Source organism: Ambystoma mexicanum, chromosome 5q (assembly GCF_040938575.1).
Source record: "Ambystoma mexicanum isolate Mex_15411 chromosome 5q, UKY_AmexF1_1, whole genome shotgun sequence".
NCBI lineage: Eukaryota > Metazoa > Chordata > Amphibia > Caudata > Ambystomatidae > Ambystoma > Ambystoma mexicanum.
This window is the reverse complement of record NC_090933.1, coordinates 486,009,151-486,035,693: the sequence shown is the minus strand read 5'-3', so window position 1 is coordinate 486,035,693 and position 26,543 is coordinate 486,009,151.

Below are 26,543 nucleotides of genomic sequence, written 5' to 3'. Positions count from 1 at the left end.
TTGAAGGCCCCGAGCCATGATGCCTCCCACGTCGAGCCTGCTGCTGCCTCTAACGCCACTGCCTCTGCCAGCACGACGGAATCCAGGCTGATGGAAACCGCCGACGCCGTCGTGCACGTGCCCTGCCCGATGATGCTGTCACATCTTCCATCTGCTGGGGTCCAGTTTCTGTGTTGTCCACCCCTGCTGGAACTCCGACTCCCAACTGTGGCAGGGATGGGATCCCCACCGAGCTGGCTGCATTGGTCGGGGCAGGTCCACAGGGGGCCCTGGTGGCATCTGGGCCGGAAGACGGCAAGGAGAATGACTGGTGTATAGCCTGCACAGAGGAGGAGAGGGCCGCCAGATCGGACAACACATGCAGGAAACCCCCGAACATGGCCGATCCCAATTGGGCCACGTCGGCACGGTGCACTTCGTGATGACGTGCGTCCTCCTCCCGGGAAGCATGCACGGCATCACGAATCACAGCCGTGCGCATCGCGACCCCAATCAGGACCTTCTCCACACGGCCAGGGGTTCCCACGTCCGCAGGTGGAGTGGAATCAGGTGACATGGACATCCCCTCTACCTGCGGACGGGCCTGGGACGGGGCATCCCTGCTGGTGCATGGTGGTGCACTCACAGGGTCAGGGACAGCGACATGCACAGGCCCCTCCACGGTGACCTGTGCTGCCTCCTGCCCCAGGCCCTGGACTGCACCACTTGCACCAGCAGGGATGCCCCCACCAGGCCCCATGTGTGCCCCAGTGGCGGCCTCCTCCTCCTCTGTGCAAACCACCAACCTGGATGGCTCCTCACCGTCTCCCACCGTAGCAGGCCCCTGTTGGGGCTCACCCACCCCTTCCGCTGCAGCCGTGGGGGCATCCCCGCCGCCTTGCTCCACAGCGCCGTCTCCGCCCTCTTCTTCACTAGCCGCTGCCTAGAGGGAGACAAAGAACACAAGCATCAGGGCACTGTACAATGGTCCCCTAGACAGGAAGCAATAGCAGATGAGCACCACTGTCAAAGTACACTTCCATCATGTCCCTCCACAACACATGGGTCAGTCCAGGCAAAACACACACAGTAACAGGCATGGTGCATGCCATGGACATTTCCATGCATGTCCAATGGACTCTTGAAACATTCAATGATATGTAACTCACATGCATCATGGCTCATGCCTATCACATGCACACACTTCACCTCAGTCACATCCATCTGGCCCCAAACACACCAAACACAGCGGATACAAGGGTAATTTGGCTGCTTCACTGAATCTGTGCATTGTCACACACATGTGTCATGCATCCATGGCATGCACAAGTCACAGACACGCAGGTCAGGCACACAGACATGGCTACCATATATGTACCTGGCATCTCTCATGTTCAAAATCTGCATAGGGCTCCCCATGCGGCATTTGAACACATGCAACAACCATGTGGGTCACACATCACTGGTCGCACATGCATTACCATGATGTCCCTGCACACATACATGCATACATGGCCTATGGCACACATACAGGCAAGTATCATAGAACCAGCACACCGCAAAATGCCCTGTCTCACACAGTAATGCTTGGACACTGACCGCTCAACTCCAGACGGGCCTCCCTCTCAAGGATCTGGGCGTGGAGCGCTGGGCGTACGCGTTCCAGGACCCTCATCTGGATGGAACTCATGCGGCCCCGGCCCCCCTCCACGAGGCGCCGGGCATTCACAAGGGTCCTGGACCTCAAGTCCTCCCAGCGCTTCTTGATCTTCAGGACGTTGCGGGTTGCCACCCCCTCCGCGTTGATGGCAACCACACAGTCGGCCCAGATCCTCTCCCGTCCTTCCTTGCTGGCGCGCGACGATCCAAAGAGGGTATCATACTGCCCCAGGACATGCTCCACCAGGACACCAACTTCGGTGTCAGTGAAGCTGGTGCCCCTCTGCCCCTCTGGCCTGGGGTTGCCACTGGTGCCAGATGTGGAAGTGCCCGACATGGCAACCCCAGAGGCAGGTGTGGGTGGGCAACTGGGTCCTGGGGCTGGGCTGTGGAGCGATGTAATCCCAGTCGGGAGTCTTCAGTTCCAGCAGGGGTGGACACAGCAACTGGACCCCTGCAGATGGCTGATGTGCAGGCACCAAATGGCAGGGCACGGTGGCAGCAGGCAGGCAGCAGCAGATGGCACGTGGGAGGCTGCTCGGGGCACTGGGGAGCAGTAACTCGGCCTTCTGGGCAGGAGCATGGTCTTCCGTGTGTTTTCGCGTGGCCAGCTTGATACGGAGTGATTTGGCACGTGAAAATCCTGCACGTCAGCGTGAAATCCGAGGAAAGGCCCGCATACGCGATTCTATTGGACCAGAGTCCCTCAGCGCGTAAGCGCGTCTGTGACGTGACCCGCACGGGTGTTCCCCACTCAGCACGTGATGACGGAGCACACGTGGAAATACTGCACGTCAGAGTGTCATCGCGTGTAATTGGACAAAAGTGCGCGTACACGCGATTGGCCTATGTACGTGTATTTCATGGGTGCGCGGGCACTTACACACGCAAGTACGTCAGCGAACCTGTATCCCGTGGTGCGTGTGAATTTCCACACGCTATTGGACTGGGAACTGGATTCCAAAGGGTGCGCGGGTCACACGCTCGCCTAGAACACGCGCAAAGCATAAATTTGCGCACTTTAACAATAACAAGCTCATACGCCAGGATGAACATACCGTTCCTAGCAGCAGTGGCAGTGGGCTACCAAAGGAGGAGGAGGAGGATAGTCAGGGCCAGAATATTCACACCCAGAACCAGCCTTTTCGGGATGCCTGATGACCAGGTGTATGGGAGGTACAGGTTTCCACCACACATTATACTGGACCTGGTGAGTGAGTGGGAGGATGACCCTGTGCTCCCAAGCACTCAGCCCCCTGGAGAAGGTCCTCAATGTACTGCACTTCTTAGCCACTGGATCATTTCAGCGGACAAGTGCCATAGTGGGTGGGGTGTCACAGGCCACCCAGTCACGCTGCCTACACCAGGTCTTGAACATCATCACTGCACATCATCACTGCACGCCCATCAGTCCGCAGGCACATATACCTGCCCAGAACACCTGCAGAAAGGCATGCTGCCGCCCTGGATTTTTACGCTGTGGCACGATTCCCCAAAGTGCTAGGTGCCATCGACTGCACCCATGTGGCTCTACGTCCCCCCAGGGCATCTGAGCACATCTATAGGAACCGCAAGCACTGGCATTCCATCAACGTGCAGGTAGCATGTAATGCCAAGGGAATCATCACCTCAGTATATGCCAACTATCCCGGCTCCACCCACGACAGCTTCATTTACCGAATGTCCACCCTAAGCCGGGACCTAGAAGCTGGGCGGCATGGCGATACATGGCTGCTTGGTGAGTATGTATGACACTGCACATGCATGCATGTTGGATACTGAGCAAGGTCACAACCCCACCAATGATACCAATCACCACCTCCACAGCGGACAGTGCCTACCCTCTCAGCCCCCACATGATGACGCCAATTCGGAACCCCACCACGCCACCCGAGGTAAGATATAACACAGCCCACATTACAACCAGGGGCATAGTGGAGCGCACATTCGGAGTGCTAAAGTCACGCTTTCGCTCCCTTGACCGTTCTGGCGGGCAGCTGTTATACGCTCCCCCAGTAGTGTGCAGGATCATAGTGGCAGCATGTGTCCTGCACAACGTTGCAACACGCCGGGGCCTGGCCGTGGACATGGTGGTGGCCCCACATCCCCAACCACATACACAGCCACTGTGCATGGGAGGGGAAAGGGCACGGGGGGAGGCAGCCCGTACACAGCTAGTGGCTAATTACTTCACATAGAAATCACACCCCTGTGGAGTGCACACTGCCCTGGCACATTCCATCTGACAATCAATGATGACTCAACCTGACACCAATCCTGAATGTCTGGAGAATGAACCGTCAATACCATATCAGCCTGAGATTGTTCACCTGGAAGTGTCACAATGTGTGCATCCCTACCCACACAGACACCACCAATGCAGTTTTGTGAAGTTACACATTGAAGCAGCTAAAATGAATACCCACTTGCAAAATGCAACAAGAGGACAGTGCCATGTCAGCCAACCCAACCCCAGCACCGCCACACGACACACCGTGCCATGTCATGCTAATTGCAGGTAAACAAAGTAATCCCCACAACATGACATCAGTCTCACTATGTACAGTGTCCCTATTAGAAACCTGCAACACCTGAAATGCTCACAGCAATGCCGGACCAACAACATACTTGAGCACGTACTACCATTAACATGACATCACAAATGTTACATATTAGTAGTTTCACAACCTGGAAATGGCTGCACTCCCACCACTACCAACTGTGCAGTGTTGGCGCCATGTAGAGTTGTAGGTGCACTGCTGCCAACATGGACCCCATCTCCAGACTAGAGGTCCTTGTGTAGACATGAGGAAGGGACCTGCAAATTGGGAGGTAGACACAGAAGAAGAGTTACACATCAATGCAACATGCAGTGTACAACACAACAGCAATATGCACTAGGACTGTATACACAGTATTGACTACAGACTGCCCACACAGCTCATGGGAGTCCAACGTCACTGTGTAATTCACTGTCACTTGGGCACACCCTTTGCAAGCCCATGGAAACGGGAAGCAGGAGGGGTGTGTGTGACTCAAACCCAAGCATCTGAACCAAATACATTACAAGCCTGCATGTGCCCAGCCACAATGCAGCGTATGCCCACAGGAACCACGGAAGCCAACAAATCGTCCCAAAAAAATTGGGAATAAAAGAAATCAAAATAAAAATAAAAATAAGAAACAATCAAAAATGGCCATTGATGGGCCCGGGGGGGTTGGGGAGGCCACCCAGGAGGTCCGAGGACAGGATGCACACCAGAACCCACCTGCGTGGATCCTGGGAAGATAAAACACCTCCATGGGCTCATGGCCCACACGGCTACCCTATTGTGGGAGTATCACTGCTGTCGCTATTATCACCCTGTGCAGCTGCATCCGGAGGTGGTTGCACTATGGGAGGCAGCCTACGCAAGGCCCTAGTCTGCTCCTCCATGGCTGCAAGCATGCGGGTGTGGTAGGTCTGGTTCTGGAGGATGAGTGTGCGGAGGTCCCCATGCAACAACTCACGGGATGCCCGGACCTCCGCCCTCGTTGCCTGCATCTCAGCTGAGAGCGTACGGGTGAGACGCTCCAGCTGCTGTTCTGTCCTTTGGTGTGTTGAAGCCTCAAGCTCAACAAGAGTCGTCCTGAGGTGAAGGAGCTCCTGCCTCGGGGCTTCCCTGTGGCCCTGGGACTCAATGGAGATGGCCTCCTGCAGAGTCACCAGTGCCTCCCGCCTGTCCCTGTTGGACCCCAACATGTCCTCCCTGTGTGACTGGCAGATGGAGTCGGTTGCCTGCTCTAGTCGTTCCATCAGCCTTTCTGGGGGGACAATGGAAGTGGCCACCCTATCCATGGCCTGAGCCATCATCTCCGATGATGCAGCCTGTTGGGTTGCCATACCGTAAATGGATTGCTCCCATGCGGTATTGCCGGGTGGCGTACGGCCACCACGTCGGCGGGCACCACACCTGTCTGGGGCAAGGCGAACTGCGCCTTGATGTGCCGGCACTGCCTGAGGCTGCAGGACTGCATTCCCCCTCTGATCTGCTGGCCCAGGAACAGGATCAGATGTCGCGGAGTGTGACCCTGCATCCGTAACCACCGAAGGCGTAGCTGCCAACACTGACATCCCCATGGAGGGTTCTGACCCTGGTGCAGGTGGGTGAGACGGAACAGAATCCCTCCCTGGAACACTCACCTGCGACGGCACGTAGGTCTCATCCGAATCAACACCTGAGTACAGCTCGGGGGAGGTGCAGCCAGAGACACCCCTTGAGAGCACGACCTGCAGCACTTGTGGGTTCTCCCCCACCACCACACCACGTCCCTCACTGGTGGTTGGTCGGCCCTCGGACCCCTCCTGGGTCTGCACCATCTCCACAACCCCAGCAGTATCAGGTGCGTCTTCCCCTGCAAAGACATGAAAACAAAGAAATGGAAACAGGCATTAGCACCATGGCACACAATGAGGGCTGAGAAGCAAGAGAACCAGTACTTGATTGACACATGTCCCACATGACTAAAACCCTCCCATGCATGCACCCTCACTGCGTATGAAGTGCAGGCAAATGGCACACACTGATGACACCAAGATGGAAAATGAACACTTTTTGTGCATGCAGCCTGGCAGTGGCATCACACATTGGCCTGTGATTGCCAGGTGAAACACACATGCCATCACACAGATGGCATGTACCATTGCTATTGAGTGAAGATGGAGAGGAGGGCAGCACCTATTCATTCAGTCCAGTTCCCGCATGTAATTGCTTTTCTAATTCTAACAGGTCAGATTTTTCACCTGGAGCTGCCAGTCTGAAATGGTCCAATTGCACAGGGACATGTGTGTACAAATGATATCCAGGTAACAAAGTCACTCCACTTCACCATTGCCATGTCAGACATGTGACTAGTGGACAGCGACATGGCTAGTAAAAGTGGGGGAATGCAAACAATCTGACTGAATGAACAGTGAAAAATAAACAACAATGTTGTGGCAAGGTGACACTTCAAGGGCAACTGGCGTGCAGTTGGGCTAGATGTCTACTGTTGGCAGAAGGGATACTGCTATGGCCAAATGCAGCTGCACAGGAAGTATTGCATGAAGCACATGGCTGACCCATACGACTCAGGCGCACACACTCTCACCTGGCACACAAACAGAAGCCCTCACACACACACCATGCACATGGATGACACACACATGCATGTGCACTCACCGGACAATGCCTCGTAATCAGCCAGATCTCCCACGCCTTGGATCTGTTCCTCCGTGACGTAGGTCCCAGCGACTGACTCATGTGGAGTGAGTTCCATGTCTACTACTGGAGACCCACCTCCAGTCACTAGAGTTGCGGCATGACTTGAGGCCAGCTTACTCTTTGCCCTGCGCTTTAGGTAATTCCAGCGCTTATAGCAATCATTGGCTGTGCGCCTCACGATTCCAAGGGCACTTACGATGTCCGCAGCGGTCTGCCAGTGTGCCTGGCGTTGTGCAGGTGTGGTCTTGGATCCTGCAACAATGACCATCTCGTTGTCATGTCCGGACACATACTCGACAAGTGCATTCAGTTCGTCATCCGTGAAGCTGGGCTTCCTGGACGGGCCGGACTGTGTAGCCGTGTCTGGGGCATCAGCCTGTGCCGGACGAGCACTCTTCCTCTTCCGCTTGGAAGGTGGTGGTGATCCTGAGTGTCCTGAGCCGCTCTGGACACTAGGGGCAGGAGCCCTGGTGGACTCTGTATCAGGAGTGTGGGATTGCACACTCAGCATGGGAGTTGGTGCAGGCATTGGCTCTAGTGTGATGGTGTCAGGGGGAATGTCAGCAGCATGGACTAGGACCGACACTGTCCTGGCTGGGTGTGTGAGGGCTGGGGTGGATGGAGCCCCAGCTGCCCCTGCAGCCTCTCCGCCCTGCCTCCTTGGTGCAGCAGATGACCTTGCTTGAATGGGCTGGTCCAACAAGGGCTGAGCATGGATGGTGTCAGCCACATCAGCCTCAACGGGAGGAGGGGAGGGTGGGATTATCGGTGCCCGTGACTGGTCCTCCACACATGGGGGGACAGGCTCACCCTGCAAGTTACGACCACGTCCCCTACCGGATCCACCACGGCCACCACTTGTGGCTCTTCCACCTTTGCCACCCTTACGGAATCCTCGCCTCCCAGCCATGGCACTGATGTTAATGTGCGTATGGGAGTGGATGTAGACTATTGTCCTGGGCAATTGGGGGTCAAAGGGGTTGGGTACCAGTAACTGTACCCTAGTGCTCTAGCAAGGCTGAATGTAACCCCTGGGGAAAGATGATGGGTCACGCAACGCACAGGAGGCCCAAAAAAGGGAGATGACGTGCACACAACCCCTCCTAGACCACGTGTGCAGAAAGAAAAACCTGCACTACGCTGTGGCACCCAGTAACACAAGAATGAACGTATGCGTGTCACACGCAGCCTAGAATGACCTCTGAAGGGGTAGGCTACACACGGGGCAAGCACAGATGTTAGATACGTGCGTGACTCACCGTCTGCCTGGTAAACGAGCGTGTAAAAGGAGCACGTTTGGTTGGCAACACCCCCGCCAAAAGAAGATTTGTACGCTGTCTGAGGAGACAGGACAACAGTAGAAGGGAACACTGTTTGAGGGAACAGGCCCAGGTAAACCAGTAAAAGAGAAAAAAGAGAAAAAGCTGTCAGAGGTAACAGGGAATACGAACTTGAAACGCCGTGAAGTAAATTGCGTGTGAAACGACAAGAAGTACAGAATTCACCCACTCGCTCTCCACGAAAAGCACGTACAAGGTAAACGTGTTCTACAAGTACCTTTTATACAGGGCCACACGTCCAGCGTCACTTACGCGGCGTGTACGCGCTAGGGCCATTTCCACCAATTACACGCTTTGTCACTTCTGCGTGTAGGGACATTTCCTCCAATTACACGCTTTGTCACTTGTGCGTGTAGGGCCATTTCCACCAATTACACGCTTTGTCACTTCTGCGTGTAGGGCCATTTCCACCAATCACACGCGATGAGACTCTGACGTGCAGTCTTTCCACGTGTGCTCTGTCATCACGTGCTGTGTGGGAAACACCCGTGCGGGTCACGTCACAGACGCGCTTACGCGCTGAGGGCCTTTGGTCCAATAGAATCGCGTATGTGTGCTGACGCGCTTACGCGCTAAGGGCCTTTCCTCGATTTTCACGCTGACGTGCAGGATTTTCATGTGCCAAATCACTCCGTACCAAGCTGGCCACGCGTAAGCACACGGAAGACCACGCTCCTGCCCAGAAGGCCGAACTACTGCCCCCCAGAGCCCCGAGCACGCTCCCACCTACCATCTGCTGCTGCCTGACTGCTGCCCACGTGCACTGCCATTTGCTGCCTGCACATCAGGCAGGGGTGCTGTTGCTGTGACCACCCCTGCTGGAACCGAAGACTCCCGACTGGAATTCCATCGCTCCACAGCCCAGCCCCAGGACCCAGTTGCCCACCCACTCCTGCCTCTGGGGTTGTCATGTCGGGGCAAACACCATCTGTGACCACTGACAACCCCCGGCCAGAGAGGCAGAGGGGCACCAGCTTCAGTGCCACCGAAGTTGGTGTCCTGGTGGAGCAAGTCCTGGGGCAGTATGATGCCCTCTTCGGAAGTTCCCGCGCCGACAAGGAAGGACGGACTCGGATCTGGACTGACATCGTGACTGCCATCAACGCGGAGGGGGTGGCAGTCCGGGACTTACAACATGTCAGGAAGCGCTGGGAGGACTTCAGGTCCAGGACCCTGAACAAGGCCCGGCGCCTCTTGAAGGCAGCGGATGCCAAGGGGCGCCGGGGCCACTTGTCGGAAGAACAGATGGGGGTCCTGGAACGCATATCCCCAGCGCTCCACGTCCAGTTCCTGGAGAAGCAGACCCGTCTGGAGTCGAGTGGTGAGTGTACATGCATCCTGATTGTGAGCAGTGCGTGTGGCGATTATTCGGTATTGTGCAGGTTGCACATCTGTTTGTATGGGGTCGAGTATGGGTGGGGGTGTACACGGCCGTGGGGCTGACACATGCGAGGGCTGTAATGTGTGAGACATGGATGGTGCTTGTGTGTGTAGGCTTGCATGGCAAATGCAGTTGTGCGTGCACACATGTTTGTATGTATGTGTATGTAAGTAGACATGTCCATGATGTCACGCATGTATGTTGTTTTGGGCTGCATGTATGAGCACTGTGTACATGTGCATGTGTGTGTATTTGACAAGGGTGCAACAGTGATGCAACATAGATGCATGTGACTGCGGTATGTGTAAGCCTGATTGGCAGATGTGACATGGATGCCCGTCTGAACAGTGCGACACTTGGCAGAGGTGTACACATGCATGCAAGTGTGGTGGTGTGTCTACATGTGTGGTGCACTTCCTGTGTTGCATGTGATGTCTGGCTCACCTTTGGCTGCTCATGCTGTTGTATGTGTATGGATGGTGGTGGCAGTTGCGATATGGCTGTGGTATGGCTCATGTGTGCAAGTTGCAATGACATGTGTGTTGGGGATTGTGATGACATGTCTGAGGTTTGCCAATGCCACTCATGTGCAACTATCATGTGTGTATGTGTCCATTGTACAGTACCCTCATGCCTGTGTTTTGTTTCTCCCTGTCTGCAGCGTCAACTGATGAAGAGGGCGGAGAAGGTGCTGTGGAGCACAGCGGCGGGGATCCGACCGCCAGCCGGAGACGCAAGGCCCGGCTCCCCTCCCGTGTTGTCATCTCGTCGGGGAGTGAGGAGTCCAGTGCCGCGTCCGGGGGGAGGTCCAAGAGGCGGAGGTTGGAGTTGGACTCCTCGGCAGCAGAAGGGGCAGCTGGGACCCCACAGGGCCCAACAGGGGAAGATGGCACAGAGTCATCCAGGTTGGTGGGGGGTCTGGTGGAGGAGGAGGCCGTGCAAGCACCAGAGATGGGGTCTGGAGGTGGGGATCCCACTGGTGCTAGTGGTGCAGTCCAGGACCAGGGACAGGAGGCAGCACAGGCCGCCGCAGAGGTGCCTGTGTGCAATCCTGTCCCCGATCCTGTCCCTGCATCATCTTGCACCAGCAGGGATGCCTACGTCCAGACCCGTTTCCAGGCAGGGGATGAGCTGACGTCAACTGGCCTTCCTCTGCCTGCGGACGTGGCTATCCAGGTCCGGGTTGAGCCTGTCCTGGCTGGTGTGGCGTTGCGTCAACGGGCCATGCGAGGTGACCTGCAGTCTTTTCATGGAGAGACTGCACGTCATCTCGAATGGCTCGTTGACCACGTCAGCCTGCTGGGACAGGTCACCCAGACCGGATTCCTCCGTCTGATGGGGCTTGTTCCGACCCCCTCCTCAACTGGACCCCCTACGCGCCAGTCGTCCTCTGTGCCATCTTCCCACCCATCAGTCACCTGGGTGCCCTGTGGAGCTGCCTCTGACAGTGCGGCCAGGCTGGTGGAGGAGGCATCCCTGCCACAGTCGGGAGTCGGACGTCCAGCAGGGGTGGCCACATCAACAACTGCACCCCAGCCGGCGGAGGATGTGCAGGCAGCAGGAGGCAGTGCACGGGCAGAGGCAGAGCAGCAGCAGCAACATGGTGGGAGCCATGAAGGCTCGGGGCCTTCGACATCGGAGGGGCAGGCATCGGCCGGAGGGCAGGAGGACCCAGGACAGAGAGTGTCTTCCGTGTGGCAGCGGTTGGGCCACGCCATAGGTGCGGAGCGGCGGCGGGCGGAAGAGGCGCGGCTCACAATGGTCAGGGCGGAGAACTCCATGCGGAGGGCCCTGAGGCGGGCCGAGTGCCTCGAGGCAATCCGCAGGGGGTTGGAGGAGGACACGGCGTCGTCCCTGCGGACCCTCGGGGCCATGGAACTGGACCGCCTCCGGGACATCGAACAGGAGTTCGATGATGCCCTGGCCCGGAACACCACGGAGTGAGCCGCTGGACTTGCCCGCCGCCTTTGTATATAGTTCTTTAGTTTTAGGTTTCCTTTGTTTTTTCTTATGATTTGGAGTCGACGGACACTGCTCCACTTTTTGTATATAGTTGATATTTAGGTAGGTTTTTTAGGAGGTTTCCTTAGTTCAGTTGTGATGACGCACCCTTGTTATTTTTGTACATAGTTCTTTGTTGCATGGAGAGTTTTTACATTTCACTTTGGACAACATTTTTTGGATTTGATTTTCTACTTTTGTGTTTTTATGCGGACATGCAGCTTATTTTTTCACATTTACATTGTAGTTATTTTTCTTTCTTTACCATTCGTATTTTTGTCCAATACATTTTTTTCCCATTGTTCACTGTGTGGTTTCATCTCATTGGTTTCATGCATTTCATGTTGTGTGTTTTCCCATTCAATTTGAAAATATGTGTGTGACGGACATGGGTTCATTTGCTTCATGAACATTGGGGGTGTAACATGTGTTTTCATTTCCATGTGGGTGAATGGGTTACTTGGTAGGGCTTTTTGGCTGTGGAGGCTGACCATTACGCACATGATTGGGGATTGTGAGGACCTGGTAGGGGCTGCACATGGTGGCAGGGGGGTGGGGGTGGTGGGAGACATGAGTGGGGGCCTGGTGGAGGCTGCCCCTGCACTGCCGGGGGGTGGGGGTGGTGGGAGACATGAGTGGGGGCCTGGTGGGGGCTGCCCATGGTGGCAGGGGGGTGGGGGTGGTGGGAGACATGAGTGGGGGCCTGGAGGAGGGTGCCCCTGCACTGCTGGGGGGTGGGGGTGGTGGGAGACATGAGTGGGGGCCTGGTGGAGGGTGCCCCTGCACTGCTGGGGGGTGGGGGTGGTGGGAGACATGAGTGGGGGCCTGGTGGGGGCTGCCCATGGTGGCAGAAGGGTGGGGGTGGTGGGAGACATGAGTGGGGACCTGGTGGAGGGTGCCCCTGCACTGCCAGGGGGTGGGGGTGGTGGGAGACATGGGTGGGGGCCTGGTGGAGGGTGCCCCTGCACTGCTGGGGGGTGGGGGTGGTGGGAGACATGGGTGGGGGCCTGGTGGAGGGTGCCCCTGCACTGCTGGGGGGTGGGGTGCAGGGGGACATGAGTGGGGGCCTGGTGGAGGCTGCCCCTGCACTGCTGGGGGGTGGGGGTGGTGGGAGACATGGGTGGGGGCCTGGTGGAGGGTGCCCCTGCACTGCTGGGGGGTGGGGGTGGTGGGAGACATGGGTGGGTGCCTGGTGGAGGGTAACCCTGCACTGCTGGGGGGTGGGGGTGGTGGGAGACATGGGTGGGGGCCTGGTGGAGGGTGCCCCTGCACTGCTGGGGGGTGGGGGTGCAGGGGGACATGAGTGGGGGTCTGGTGGAGGTTGACCCTGCACTGCTGGGGGGTGGGGGTGGTGGGAGACATGAGTGGTGGCCTGGTGGGGGCTGCCCATGGTGGCAAGGGGGTGGGGGTGGTGGGAGACATGAGTGGGGGCCTGGTGGAGGCTGCCCCTGCACTGCCGGGGGGTGGGGGTGCAGGGGGACATGAGTGGGGGCCTGGTGGAGGCTGCCCCTGCACTGCCGGGGGGTGGGGGTGCAGGGGGACATGAGTGGGGGCCTGGTGGAGGTTGACCCTGCACTGCTGGGGGGTGGGGGTGGTGGGAGACATGAGTGGGGGCCTGGTGGGGGCTGCCCATGGTGGCAGGGGGGTGGGGGTGGTGGGAGACATGAGTGGGGGCCTGGTGGAGGCTGCCCCTGCACTGCCGGGGGGTGGGGGTGCAGGGGGACATGAGTGGGGGCCTGGTGGGGGCTGCCCATGGTGGCAGGGGGGTGGGGTGGTAAGAGACATGAGTGGGGGCCTGGTGGAGGCTGCCCCTGCACTGCCAGGGGGTGGGGGTGCAGGGGGACATGAGTGGGGGCCTGGTGGAGGCTGCCCCTGCACTGCCGGGGGGTGGGGGTGCAGGGGGACATGAGTGGGGGCCTGGTGGAGGTTGACCCTGCACTGCTGGGGGGTGGGGGTGGTGGGAGACATGAGTGGGGGCCTGGTGGGGGCTGCCCATGGTGGCAGGGGGGTGGGGGTGGTGGGAGACATGAGTGGGGGCCTGGTGGAGGCTGCCCCTGCACTGCCGGGGGGTGGGGGTGCAGGGGGACATGAGTGGGGGCCTGGTGGGGGCTGCCCATGGTGGCAGGGGGGTGGGGTGGTAAGAGACATGAGTGGGGGCCTGGTGGAGGCTGCCCCTGCACTGCTGGGGGGTGGGGGTGGTGGAAGACATGGGTTGGGGCCTGGTGGAGGGTGCCCCTGCACTGCTGGGGGGTGGGGGTGGTGGGAGACATGGGTGGGTGCCTGGTGGAGGGTGACCCTGCACTGCTGGGGGGTGGGGGTGGTGGGAGACATGAGTGGGGGCCTGGTGGGGGCTGCCCCTGCACTGCTGGGGGGTGGGGGTGCAGGGGGACATGAGCAGGTGTGCAGGGTAGTCCCCTGTTTTGTGGGCTGCCTGCAGGGGCCGTGGAGGGTGTACAGGGAACACCTGTGAGGACCCACCCAGCCTAATTGCGTGTGATAATTCCCGCACACCCCTGTAATACACGTACCTGGCCAAATCGCATGTGAGAATTCCCGCGCACCCCTGTAATACACGTACCCAGCCGAATCGCGTGTAGAACTTCCCGTGTACCCCTGTAATACACGTACCCAGCCAAATCGCGTGTGATAATTCCCACGTACCCCTGTAATACACCTACCCTGGCCAATCGCGTGTAGAACTTCCCACGCACCCCTGTAATACACGTACCCTGGCCAATCGCGTGTAGAACTTCCCACGCACCCCTGTAATACACGTACCCTGGCCAATCGCGTGTAGAACTTCCCACGCACCCCTGTAATACACGTACCAAGCCAAATCGCGTCTGATAATTCCCGCGCACCCCTGTAATACACGTACCTGGCCAAATCGCATGTGAGAATTCCTGCGCACCCCTGTAATACACGTACCCAGCCGAATCGCGTGTAGAACTTCCCGTGTACCCCTGTAATACACGTACCCAGCCAAATCGCGTGTGATAATTCCCACGTACCCCTGTAATACACGTACCCTGGCCAATCGCGTGTAGAACTTCCCACGCACCCCTGTAATACACGTACCAAGCCAAATCGCGTCTGATAATTCCCGTGCACCCCTGTAATACACGTACCTGGCCAAATCGCATGTGAGAATTCCCGCGCACCCCTGTAATACAGGTACCCGTGCCGAATCGCGTGTAGAACTTCCCGTATACCCCTGTAATACACGTACCCAGCCAAATCGCGTGTGATAATTCCCACGTACCCCTGTAATACACGTACCCTGGCTAATCGCGTGTATAACTTCACGCGTACCCCTGATATGCACGTTACCCGCTTTGCGTTCCTTGTTTGGCAGCCCTGTGGACTGGTCCAGGGTTAGCGCTGCCCTTTGCGATGATTTAGCGATTTTGATGGCTTTTCCTTGCGCGAGGGCGTTCTTGGGGGCGTTACTGGCGCTGCTGCAGGGTCGCTGCGATACTCTGCGCCACGGCTGGTTTGGGAGCCTAAAATCCATGAATACGCTGTGCGCGGAAATCGGTTTTAGCGCACGTGCCTGGTGCAGACAATCGCACGCGAACACTCTGCGCCAGCCACTTGCGACACTTTTCTGCGAAATTCTATGAATTACCCTGATAGTGTTTTTGGAATAAGACGACAATTGGACTACTGTGCTGGAATGGTGAAATTCACTATAAACTTACAGGAACATCGACAAGAATTTCTAATGTACTTACTACAAGTACTGGAAAACAAAAACATACCTATAAATGAACTCTTTCAGATTTCATACATGTGGAAACATACATGCACTCTCTGCAACAATGTGACACAAGAAGAAATCCCCAATGAACGCCTCATATATATATCAATACCAAATTGTGAATCCATTCCATTTCAGCAACTTGTACGAAATGCAAACCATGGTAGATTATGCTCTACCTGCAATTCAGATAATCGCTCCACATTAGTAATACAAACACATAGTAAATAAGTAATACTAATGCTTCTACGTTACAATGCAGATGGTACCAAAAACAACTGCAAGCTGACTGGATTCACACATGGTCAAATATCACTTGGTAAGGAAACCTTCACAACAATAGGTATAATCTACCACGCAGGAGCCACAACCAATTCAGGGCACCACACTGCATATATAAAAAAGAAATGTGGATGGTTTGAATGTAATGATAGTACAATTACTCTAAAGCAGAGATTACCAGCAAATCTTACAAACGCTTATTTGATGTTCTTAAAACCAAAATTTGATAAATAAACTGTATTTAAACCTTTAAGTAAATTTGTGTTACAAAAATATAAACTGTTAGAAAACTCCAAAAGCTATCTAACTGCTCAAAGATTCTACAACAACTAATCAGATAAATGAATACCACTAAATTAGACCAAAAATACACAGTTAGAATATGCCAATTGGTATCTGACTGTCCCAAAATTATAAATTTGTGTTAAAATAATATAAACTGTTAGAATACTCCAAAAGCTATCTAACAGCTCAAAGATTCTACAACAACTAATCAGATAAATGAATACCACTAAATTAGGCCAAAAAATACACAGTTAGAATACGCCAATTGGTATCTAACTGTCCCAAAATTTAACAATATCCAAATAGATCAATCAAAACCACTAAAATATATTAATAAAATAGACAGTTAGAATACGCCAATTGGTATCTAACTGCTCCAAAATTTTATAATATCAAAACAAATGAAGAATCTGTTACTGCTCCAAAAAAAAATACAACAAAGCAAAGTATAAAGCATTAGCCAGAAACAACAAGTGAACACTGAAAACAAACAAACAAATAAACTGTAGCATAACAGAAAAAGGTTTTTTTTTTAATCCAACATGGATTTTTTTTTCTCCCACAGACCCAATGATTTTAGCAACAAATACAGAAACTGAGCAAATTGCACAGTACTCTCATTTGTACTCTACTAAATATGACGGTAAAAAAAAATACAAGTATATTGCTTATACAATGTAATAAGTCATTACAAAATACTAATACTAACATGCTATTTTCTTTTATCACAGAAATGAAGAAGAAAAACATGGACTCCCATTACTAGACCAAACAGTAAGTATACAATAATAAGGACAACCATAGCAGCATATCACATCCATAGGATCTAATACCTTTGTTCCTTATACATTTGTTTTTCACCCAAAGTTATAAGCAAATATGAATGTGATATGCTGCGGTGGTTGTTGCCAGGGCATAGAGTCTTGGGTGCATGGCCAAATGGCCATGCACCCAAGACTCTATGCCCTGGCAACAACCACCGCAGCATATCACATCCATAGAGTCAAACATTTCAACTATGATCTATGGGAAACTTTTAATGTCCGGGAACAATGTGAGTGTTCTTAGAACACTTTGAACTTGCCAGCGAACAATATCGACACCGTTTTCAGGACACCCCCTACGAACATTTCAGAACAACGCGATAGTTCTTACAACACTTTCAACTTAACAATGAACAATACGGACAGCGTCCTAAGGACACCCCCTACGAACATTCCAGGACACCGGGAGTGTTCTTAGAAGCGTCTTCAGAACACCACCATCTTGTTTATTTGCGAACATTTCAGGACACCACGAGTGTTCTTAGGACACATTCAACTTGACAAAGAACAATACGGACAGCGTCCTCAGGACACCCCCTATGAACACTCCCCGGACACCGGGAGTGTTCTTAGAAGCGTCTTCAGAACACCACCATCTTGTTTATTTGCGAACATTTCAGGACACCGCGTGTGTTCTTAGGACACATTCAACTTGACAAAGAACAATACGGACAGCATCCTCAGGACACCCCCTACGAACACTCCCCGGACACCGCGAGTGTTCTTAGAAGCGTCTTCAGAACACCCCCATTTTGTTTATTTGCGAACATTTCAGGACACTGTGAGTGTTCTTAGGACACATTCAACTTGACAGAGAACAATACGGACAGCGTCCTCAGAACACCCCTACGAACACTCCCCGGACACCGCGAGTGTTCTTAGAAGCGTCTTCAGAACACCCCCATTTTGTTTATTTGCAAACATTTCAGGACACCGCGAGTGTTCTTAGGACACATTCAACTTGACAGAGAACAATACGGACAGCGTTCTCAGGACAACCCCTACAAACATTTCAGGACACCGGGAGTGTTCTCAAAAACGTCTTCAGAACACCCCCATTTTGTTTATTTGCGAACATTTCAGGACACCGCGAGTGTTCTTAGAACACATTCAACTTGACAGAGAACAATACGGACAGCGTTCTCAGGACAACCCCTACAAACATTTCAGGACACCGGGAGTGTTCTCAAAAACATCTTCAGAACACCCCCATTTTGTTTATTTGCGAACATTTCAGGACACCGCGCGTGTTCTTAGAACACATTCAACTTGACAGAGAACAATACGGACAGCGTCCTCAGGACACCACCTACGAACACTCCCCGGATACCGCGAGTGTTCTTAGAACAGTTTCACTTTGCATGCGAACAAAACGGACACATATTGACTCCTTAGAACACCCCCTAGTCAGTTTATTTAGAACATTTCAGAACACCCGTGATGGCCGCAAACAAATCGAACACGAAAAGAACGTCTAACACATAAAAAACACAACTTTCATCCTATCTCATACACTCCCACCCTCCCCAAACACTCCTACACACCAACACACTCTACAAAATACACATTTTGAACAAAGTTTCACCGCTCTGTCCGGGGACGTCCGCGAATCCAAGATGGCGGGCGCTACCGAAAAATCTGACGCGCTTCACGCTCCACGCCGTCCAATCAGCGAACACTTTGCATGTCCGCGAACATCACGCAAGACGATTGGCCAATCAGGACACTTTCCGCGGAGCGAACATGGAAGTGTATCCGCAAACCAAACACAGATATCACAATTTTTTTTTTTACCTACTTTTTGGTCATTTTAAAAAAAACTACTGGATGCGGATTTTCACCAAATTTGCAAAAGCACCCTTTCGGGACCAAGCCGCTGCTCCTGGTCCAAATTTGGTGGAAATCCGTCCAGCGGTTTGGGCTGTATGCGCGAGCAAAACTTTTTTCCCATTCACTCTATGGAGAGTGAGTATAATTTATACAAATATGAGCATATAGAGGGAAGGTAGAGTAATAAAAATAAAACTATGAGAAAGTGCAGATAACCATAATGATTATCTTCATGCACAGAAAGGATTGCTCTCTTTCAAGCCTGTATCTTCCGCTATGTACATATTTCATATGATGTGACAGGACCCTAAGTCTACAAATATAGTACCTTTTCAATTTTTACTCCCTGACTGTTACTGAAGAAAACTATGTGGCTTCGATATGTCAGTAAAGGATAAAAAGGGAGAGCCAGCCATGTGATGTCATCAGTGATGTCATCAATGACATTTGTGATGTCATCTTTGATGTCCTGGGTGTTAGTGTTAGCAGTGCACGGTGGCGCGAGTTATGGTTGCTTATGTTACCATAACTGGCGAATTTCAGGAGTTTTTCGGTTTTACTTTGAGCCATAACGTCCCTTTAACAAAGTTTTTTCACTGAATTTCATAGGTTTTTAATAGTGCAACTTAACCATAACGTCCCTTTAACAAAGTTTTTTTAATATCACGCAAACAATATACAAACATGGCTTGCAAAAACCAACTTCTACAGATGGCTTTACACAGAATGTTGCAAAGTAAGACTTTATGCTCGTTCACAGTGACGGTCAGCTGCTTCCACAACTTCTACAGATGGCTTTACACAGAATGTTGCAAAGTAAGAATTTATGCTCGTTCACAGTGAAGGTCAGCTGCTTCCATTTTTTTCTCGGGCCCTGGAGAGGCTAACGAAGCGGACTATAAGGTTGTATTGTGTTTTGACCTTGACAGACAGAGATTGTGATGAAAGACTTCTCTTGAAGGAGTGTTGCTAAAACGTAAGAGAAGATAAAGATGACATTTCTGAAACAAAACCACTTTTATATATTATATCACTATACGAAAGATCGTTGGCACACGCGGAGTCGTATTTTGGGACTGCACCACTCGTAGACAATGGAAATTGCAATTGTACTGTAAGTAACCCTTTAGATTACTTTACACCAAATATAATTACAATAGCGTAGCATTAAAGACCGCTCAAGTTGAACTTGTTCGTTGAAATTGGCATAATGTTTTCTACCGCGCACTATCACTGCCGAATTGATCCCCTGTCGTTTAGAGGGCTCTGAAAAAGGCAGACGACACAGGGTGGGTTAATAGAAATAATTTAACTGGTCTATAGGCGGTCAAGCGCTCTACTTGCTGTGCCACTTCACTGTAGCCTGTCAAGTGGCACAGTGAGTACAGCACTCACTTTGACATCCGTGCACAGCTTGCTAACGCAAGTTTGAATCCCGGCAAGGCCAAACTCAGCCTTTCATCCTTCCGCGGTCGATAAATGAGCACCACACACCGTGGTTAATAATAAGCACCGCTTACATACCTCACGGTTCTTAGCGCTATATGAATGGGAAAATATTATTATTTTATTATTAACATACTCTGTTGCACTATCTTCGATAGCAAATAGTTTCACGCCCTAATAAATAAAATGATGATTTGTAATGAAGATCGGCTGGTAAGACTAATTTATGATTTTTAAAACAGGTACGTGGCCACATTTTGTCTATGTCACGATTTACAGACTCCAGCGGATGGGGTCTTCAACTGCCAGGTGCAAGTCCAAATATGCAACTTCATGACCCTCACCATTTTATGGGACAATCGCCAAGGACCAATATGCCCTTATGCAGTACTAGCGGCTACAAACAACATACCAACCAATAGGGTGGTCTAATGGCTCGTTGTTGGAGCAACCTTCCGATTATCAGAGCGACCATTTACTGCTTTTATCATAAACCAACAGCCTATCTACCGCAAAGGAACAACGCATGGCTCCAAATAAACTTTTGCTGATCGACAGCAGAGACAATAGCAAATCGCTGAATTTTCACTAAACATTTCATGTGAAAAAAATGTACTTTACCAAATGTACAATCCTGCTGTTTACTTTTAAACCACAGTTTCATATTCCGAATTGTGGCGCACTGAGTTGTAAGCTGATCTAACACTCTCTGTACCGCAAAGGAACATCGCGTGTCTCAACATGAACTTTTGCGGATCGACAACAAAGACAAATGAAAATTGCTGAATATTCTCTAAACATTTGATGTCAAATAAATGTACTTTACAACATTTACAATCTTGCTCTTTGCTTTTAAATCACAGTTTCATATTCCGAATTGTGGCGCGCTGTGTTGTGACATAATGTGTGTTGTCTTCCGGATTCTGTGTAAAGTCGCGTAGTACTGGAGACGACTGGGCGCGTTTCATCACGCACCCTGTAACGTCACGGAGAAAGGCAGGGAATATGAATGCTTTGATAATATCAGGCTTAGGGGCGGGAGATATGATTTAGTGTCGCAAAAGCAAGTCAGCCAGGTCAATAGCGCCAGTCATAGGATTATCACATAATGTCGCCGCACACCAGCCGGATTTATCGTTTCTTTAGTGGACAAAAAGTCAGTTGACGCCCCTAGGAAATTGTACTATTAGCGAACAAAAGGAGTGCTCTTAAAACACTTTCACCTGACAACGAACAATACAAACAACGTTCTCAGAACACCCCCATTTTGTGTAATTGCAACCATTTCGGGACACTGTGAGTGTTCTTAGAACACATTCAACTAGACAGATATGTCCTGGGTGTTAGGCTTAGCAGTGCATGGTGGTGGTGCGAGTTATGGTTGCTTAGCTTACCATAACTGGCGAATATCTGGGGGTTTTCGGTTTTACTTGGAACCATAACGTCCCTTTAACAAAGTTTTTCACTGAATTTCATAGGTTTTTAGTTGCGCAACTTAACCATAACGTCCCGTTAACAAAGTTTTTTTTTTTTTTAAACTTTGGTTTTATTAACATTTTCATGGTATAACAAATAGGGTCAAAGCATTATCAAAGAATAGACAATCGGTACGCCCTGCAACCTCAGCCCCTCCTCCCGCACCCCCAAAATGAAAATAAGAAGAAAAAAGAAACAAAGAAGGGAAAAAACAAAAGTACATTTAAACTAGTGCAAAAATAACTGGGAGACACTTTGAGTGCACATATGTAACCAGAGTTTGGAAGTGACTGTGGACGCTGAAGTATTCCATGAATGTTGTTCGATCACCATTCCCCGGGCCGTGGGCATCCGCCTTCCTCTGAGCTCCTGGCCGTTCCCCTCACCCCCCCTGACCCCTCACCGGGCTTCAATGAACATCCCATCCCCAGGACTCCTGCACCCCATACCAGTTCGCTTGGAATGAGCCAGAGTCATTGTTTACCATTGCTGTCAATTTGTCCATCAAGAACATCTTCTTCACCTTCTTTAGCCAGTCCTCCTTTGAGGGGGTCTCTGGACTCTTCCATTTCTGGGCCAAGGCCACCCTCCCCACCCTTAGTATTGTTTCCCACATTCTGGGGTATCTATATGTGTCTGTGTCTTCTGGGGGGAGACCGAGCAGCACCGTCAGGGGGTTCTGGGGGAGCAGTTCCCCTGAGACTTCCCCGATCCAACCCCTTACCCTCTCCCAGTACGCCTGTACCTTCGGGCAATGCCACCACATATGGCCCCTCGATCCGACCTGACCGCATCTCCTAGGGCATTCGGGGGACACACCTGAAAACATTTTTGACAGCCTCACCGGGTCTCTGTGCCACCCCTGTAAAATGTTAAAGTTATGCTCCATATCTGCTGTGAACAAGTTTCCGTGGAATGCAATTTTAAATATCCTCGACCAGGCGTCATCTGAGATCACCTCCCCTGCCAGATCGATCCAGAATGAACGGAATCCCCATCCTCTCTGCCAAATGAATGGTGTTAAGAATCTTGTATATCCCAGACACCGCCCCCTTCCTTGAGGTCGCTGAATCAAGAAATTTCTCAAAAGGGGTCAGCTGCCTTTTTAAGTTCTGACCCCATGACTGATCACAGAGGATACCTTTCAGGTGGAGATATTCAAATATGGAAAGAGACCCCTGCCCCAGAGCACCTCTTAACTCCTCATATGATAGGAATTCCCCTTCTTTAAATAGTTGGCCCGCCCATTCCATTCCCAAGTCAGACCAGGTCTGAGCTTTTTGGAACCCCCTGCTCCCTAGTTTGAGGGGGTGGCCCCAGAGTGAGGACATCGGGGACAGCCATGATGTCAAATGTGCAGTCTGGGGGCCCTCTTTCCAGATTGCCCAGAGGACCGCCAATGTAGGGTGGGATTTAAGTCTACTCGGGATCAACCTATGTGGGGCCCACAGGAGGTCTCGAACTTTCATGGTGTGAGCATCCATGTCTTCCAGGTAAGACCAGTAAGTTCCCATCCCCTCTTTCATGTGCTCCAGTAGGACGCGCAATTGGGCTGCACGAAAGTACAATTGGAAGTCTGGAAACCTGAACCCTCCCTCCTCTCTCGGTAAAGTCAGGACCGCCTTCGCGGTCCTCTGGGTCTTGCCCTGCCATACAAACTCTCTCACCGCATTCTGTAACGTCCTAAAGGTGTGGTCTGGGACGGTAGTAGGGAGAGCAGTAAAGAGATAAAGTAAGCGCGGTAGTATGTTCATTTTTACCGCCGTCATGCGGCCGTACCAGGACAGGACCATCGAGCCCCATCTCCTGAGGTCAGCGGAGATTCCCGCCATAACAGGATCATAATTGGCGGGGGCAAGGTTGGATAGGTCCCTGGTAAGGAGAACACCCAGGTATCGGATAGAGGCCTTCCCCACTGTTATTCCATTGAGTCTGTCCAAGGGGTCCAGACCCGGGTCACATACCCTCATGGGGAGTAGATCTGATTTGGAAGTGTTGATGTTCAATCCGAGAAGCGCCCGAAAGCGGACATCAGAGACAGGAGAGGGGGGAGCGAGGAGCTCGGGTCCACCAGATAGGCCAGAATATCATCCGCAAACAGGGACAGTTTGAATTCTACTTCTCCTCTCCTAATCCCCCGGATGCCCAGGTGGGCTCTTACTGCTATGGCCAGGGGCTCCATTGTTAGGACTTATATCAGGGGAGAAAGCGGGCATCCCTGTCTCGTTCCCCGGGAGAGGGAGAATGATTCCGACAGCCTGCCATTCACTTGGACTCTTGCCCGCGGGGCTCTGTACAGTGCTGCCACCCATTCCCTTTGTGTACCCCAAAGCCCATTTTCTGGAGGAGGAGTTGCATGTTTCTCCACTCGACCCTGTCGAATGCCTTTTCTGAGTCCAGAGAGAGGACACTCGCGTCGAGATCTGATCCCTGGGCATAGTGGAATAGATCTATGGTTTTGCGGATATTATCCGAGCCCTGCCTGCCTCTTATGAATCTTACCTGATCTCCATGGACCAGTTTTGGTAGTATCTCCTCCATCCGCCTCCCAATTACCTTGGCTAGGATCTTGACATCGATATTTAGTAGGGATATTGGGCGGTAGGAGGAGCACTCTGTGGGGTCCTTGCCTTTCTTGGGTAATACTACGATTATGGCTTCCATCATAGAGTCCGGAAGAGTTCCTCCCTCTAGGACTGCATTAAACACCTTTACTAAATGTGGGGCCAGGGTCGAGCGAAACCTTTTGTAAAAGTATCCTGAGAAGCAATCCTCACCCGGGGAAGTGCCCGCCCTCATCCCACTAATCACCTGTTCGACCTCGTCTTCCTGCACTGGACCCTCCAACCTGTCAGCCATTTCCCTAGTCAGGGCCAGGACTTGTATGGAATTCAAAAACCTTTCTATCTCGGTCTCGCCCCCAGTATATTCAGATGAGTATAATTGTTCATAGTATCGGCGGAAGGCCTCTCTTATATGGGATGCTTCATGTTCTATTGACCCCACATCGTTCTTCACGGCTTTCACCATTCTACTTCTTTGCACCTCCCTCAGTTTCCAGGCTAGGATCCTATCTGCCCAGTCCCCCTTTTCATAGTATTTCTGCTTAACCAGCTGGAGACTCCTTTCTGTTTTGTGGAGGAGGAGGTCCTTCAACTGGAGCCTGTAGTCGTCCAGGGCGATTACCTGTTCGCGGTCTAAGGGCACCGTTGGGGATCCCTCTGGCTGGAGATGGGCTATTTTTTCCCTCAGGGACCTTTCTTGGGCATCCCTCACTCTTTTATTCTGGGCTCCCTTCTTAATGAGAACCCCCCTTAGGGTTGCCTTGAAAGCATCCCATATGGTGTGCGGGCCAACCTCCCCATTGTCATTGATCTCAAAGAAGCCCGTTATGGCGTCTAGCACCTCCTGCATGTGGACCTCGTCTTTCAGCAAGGAGTCGTTGCATTTCGATCTACCCCTGCGGTCGATGGACCATCCCCTTGCTATGGTGACTCGTACCAGATCGTGGTCCGACCAGAGGACAGGGTCCACCCTATGGCCAGTGACAAACGGACGTAGGGTCTCATCTACTAGGATGTAGTCTATTCTGGAAAAGGAAGTGTGGATGGCTGAATAGTATGTGAAGAGGGGGGCGCCCGACCCCGGGGGGGGGGATCGTGTCCACCAGGCCTAGTTCTGAGTTGACTCTCTGGAAATTTCTTGCCATGGTCTCGTCTGCCACCCTGGAAATCTGGGGGCCCACCCATTTCCTATCTCTGGACGGGTCTAGAACCATATTGAAATCCCCCCCTACCACCATCGGGCCCTGGACGAAGAGCTTAAGTTTATCCCTCACCTCTTCCCAGAATTGAGTTTGACCTTCATTTGGCCTGTATACTACCGCTAAGGTTAGTGGGGCACCCTGCAGGGACCCCCAAACCAACAAGTAACAGACTTCTGGATCTTTCAATATGGCCTCTTTCTCGAAACCCACATTCCTTGATATTAACATGGCCACTCCTCTTTTCTTGCCCTTATGGGATGCACAGAAGATCTCCCCATTTCCACCACCCCGCATTTTGGGCTCCTTCCCCCGGGCCCAGTGAGTCTCTTGCACGAAAAGAAGGTCAAGGTTAGCCCTTCTAAATTCCCTGCAAACCAGGGACCTCTTTGTAGGAGTGTTCAGACCCCGGACGTTTAGGGAGCCCACTCCCAGGGACGGTAGGCTGTCAGCCATTATCTAAGTATTCTTTTTTTGCCGACAACCTCGTCACCTCACCCCTCCTCGCGCGCTCCCTTAGTGTCATATTGTGCTCCCCCTTTCTCCCCAACCCTCCCCCTCCCCCCTGAAGGGCCTAAAACATTTCTCCAACTGCCCCCCAGTCCCAACCCCTAACTGAACAACCACAACAGTCTCGTGTCCCCCCTCCCGCCACCCCGGCGTCCAGCCAAGTAGTTCTGCCATCGCTGGCTTTTGGCCGAACCACCAGCCTGCCCGCTTCGACCAGGCGCTCCATGTAATGCTCGTCCTTATGAGCCCCCCTCCCTCCCTGCAGCATCATCCCCCACATGATTCCCCCATACTTGCTGTTCGTAGGGACGCTGATAATGGTAAATCCACAGATTTTTTGCTTCACATTGCGAGATTCGTTGGGTTTCCCTAGTCCTCAGAGTCGTTCCGCTCTCCCTCCATAACTGTCGACGTAGTATTCATTTTCCTATATTTCCTGGCGCCCGCTTTTCTTCTCCTGTCTTTCGATGGGCCTGGGCCCCCCGGAGTATCCCTCTCTGGCCCCGACGGGCCCCTCCGGGGATTCGAGACCACTACGTAGTCCTGGATGGCTCCTCGTATGTCATCTTCCGTGATCAGAGTTGACCGCTGGCCCATATACTCAAAAGTCAGGGAGAATGGATAGCCCCACCGGTAGCGGACCCCCTTTTCCTTAAGCAGCAGTGTTAGGGGGTGACACCTCCTGCGTTTGGCCAGAGTGTAGGCGGAGAGATCTTGGTAGATTGCGATCTGGGCACTGTTGTAAGTGATCTCCCGAGCCTTCC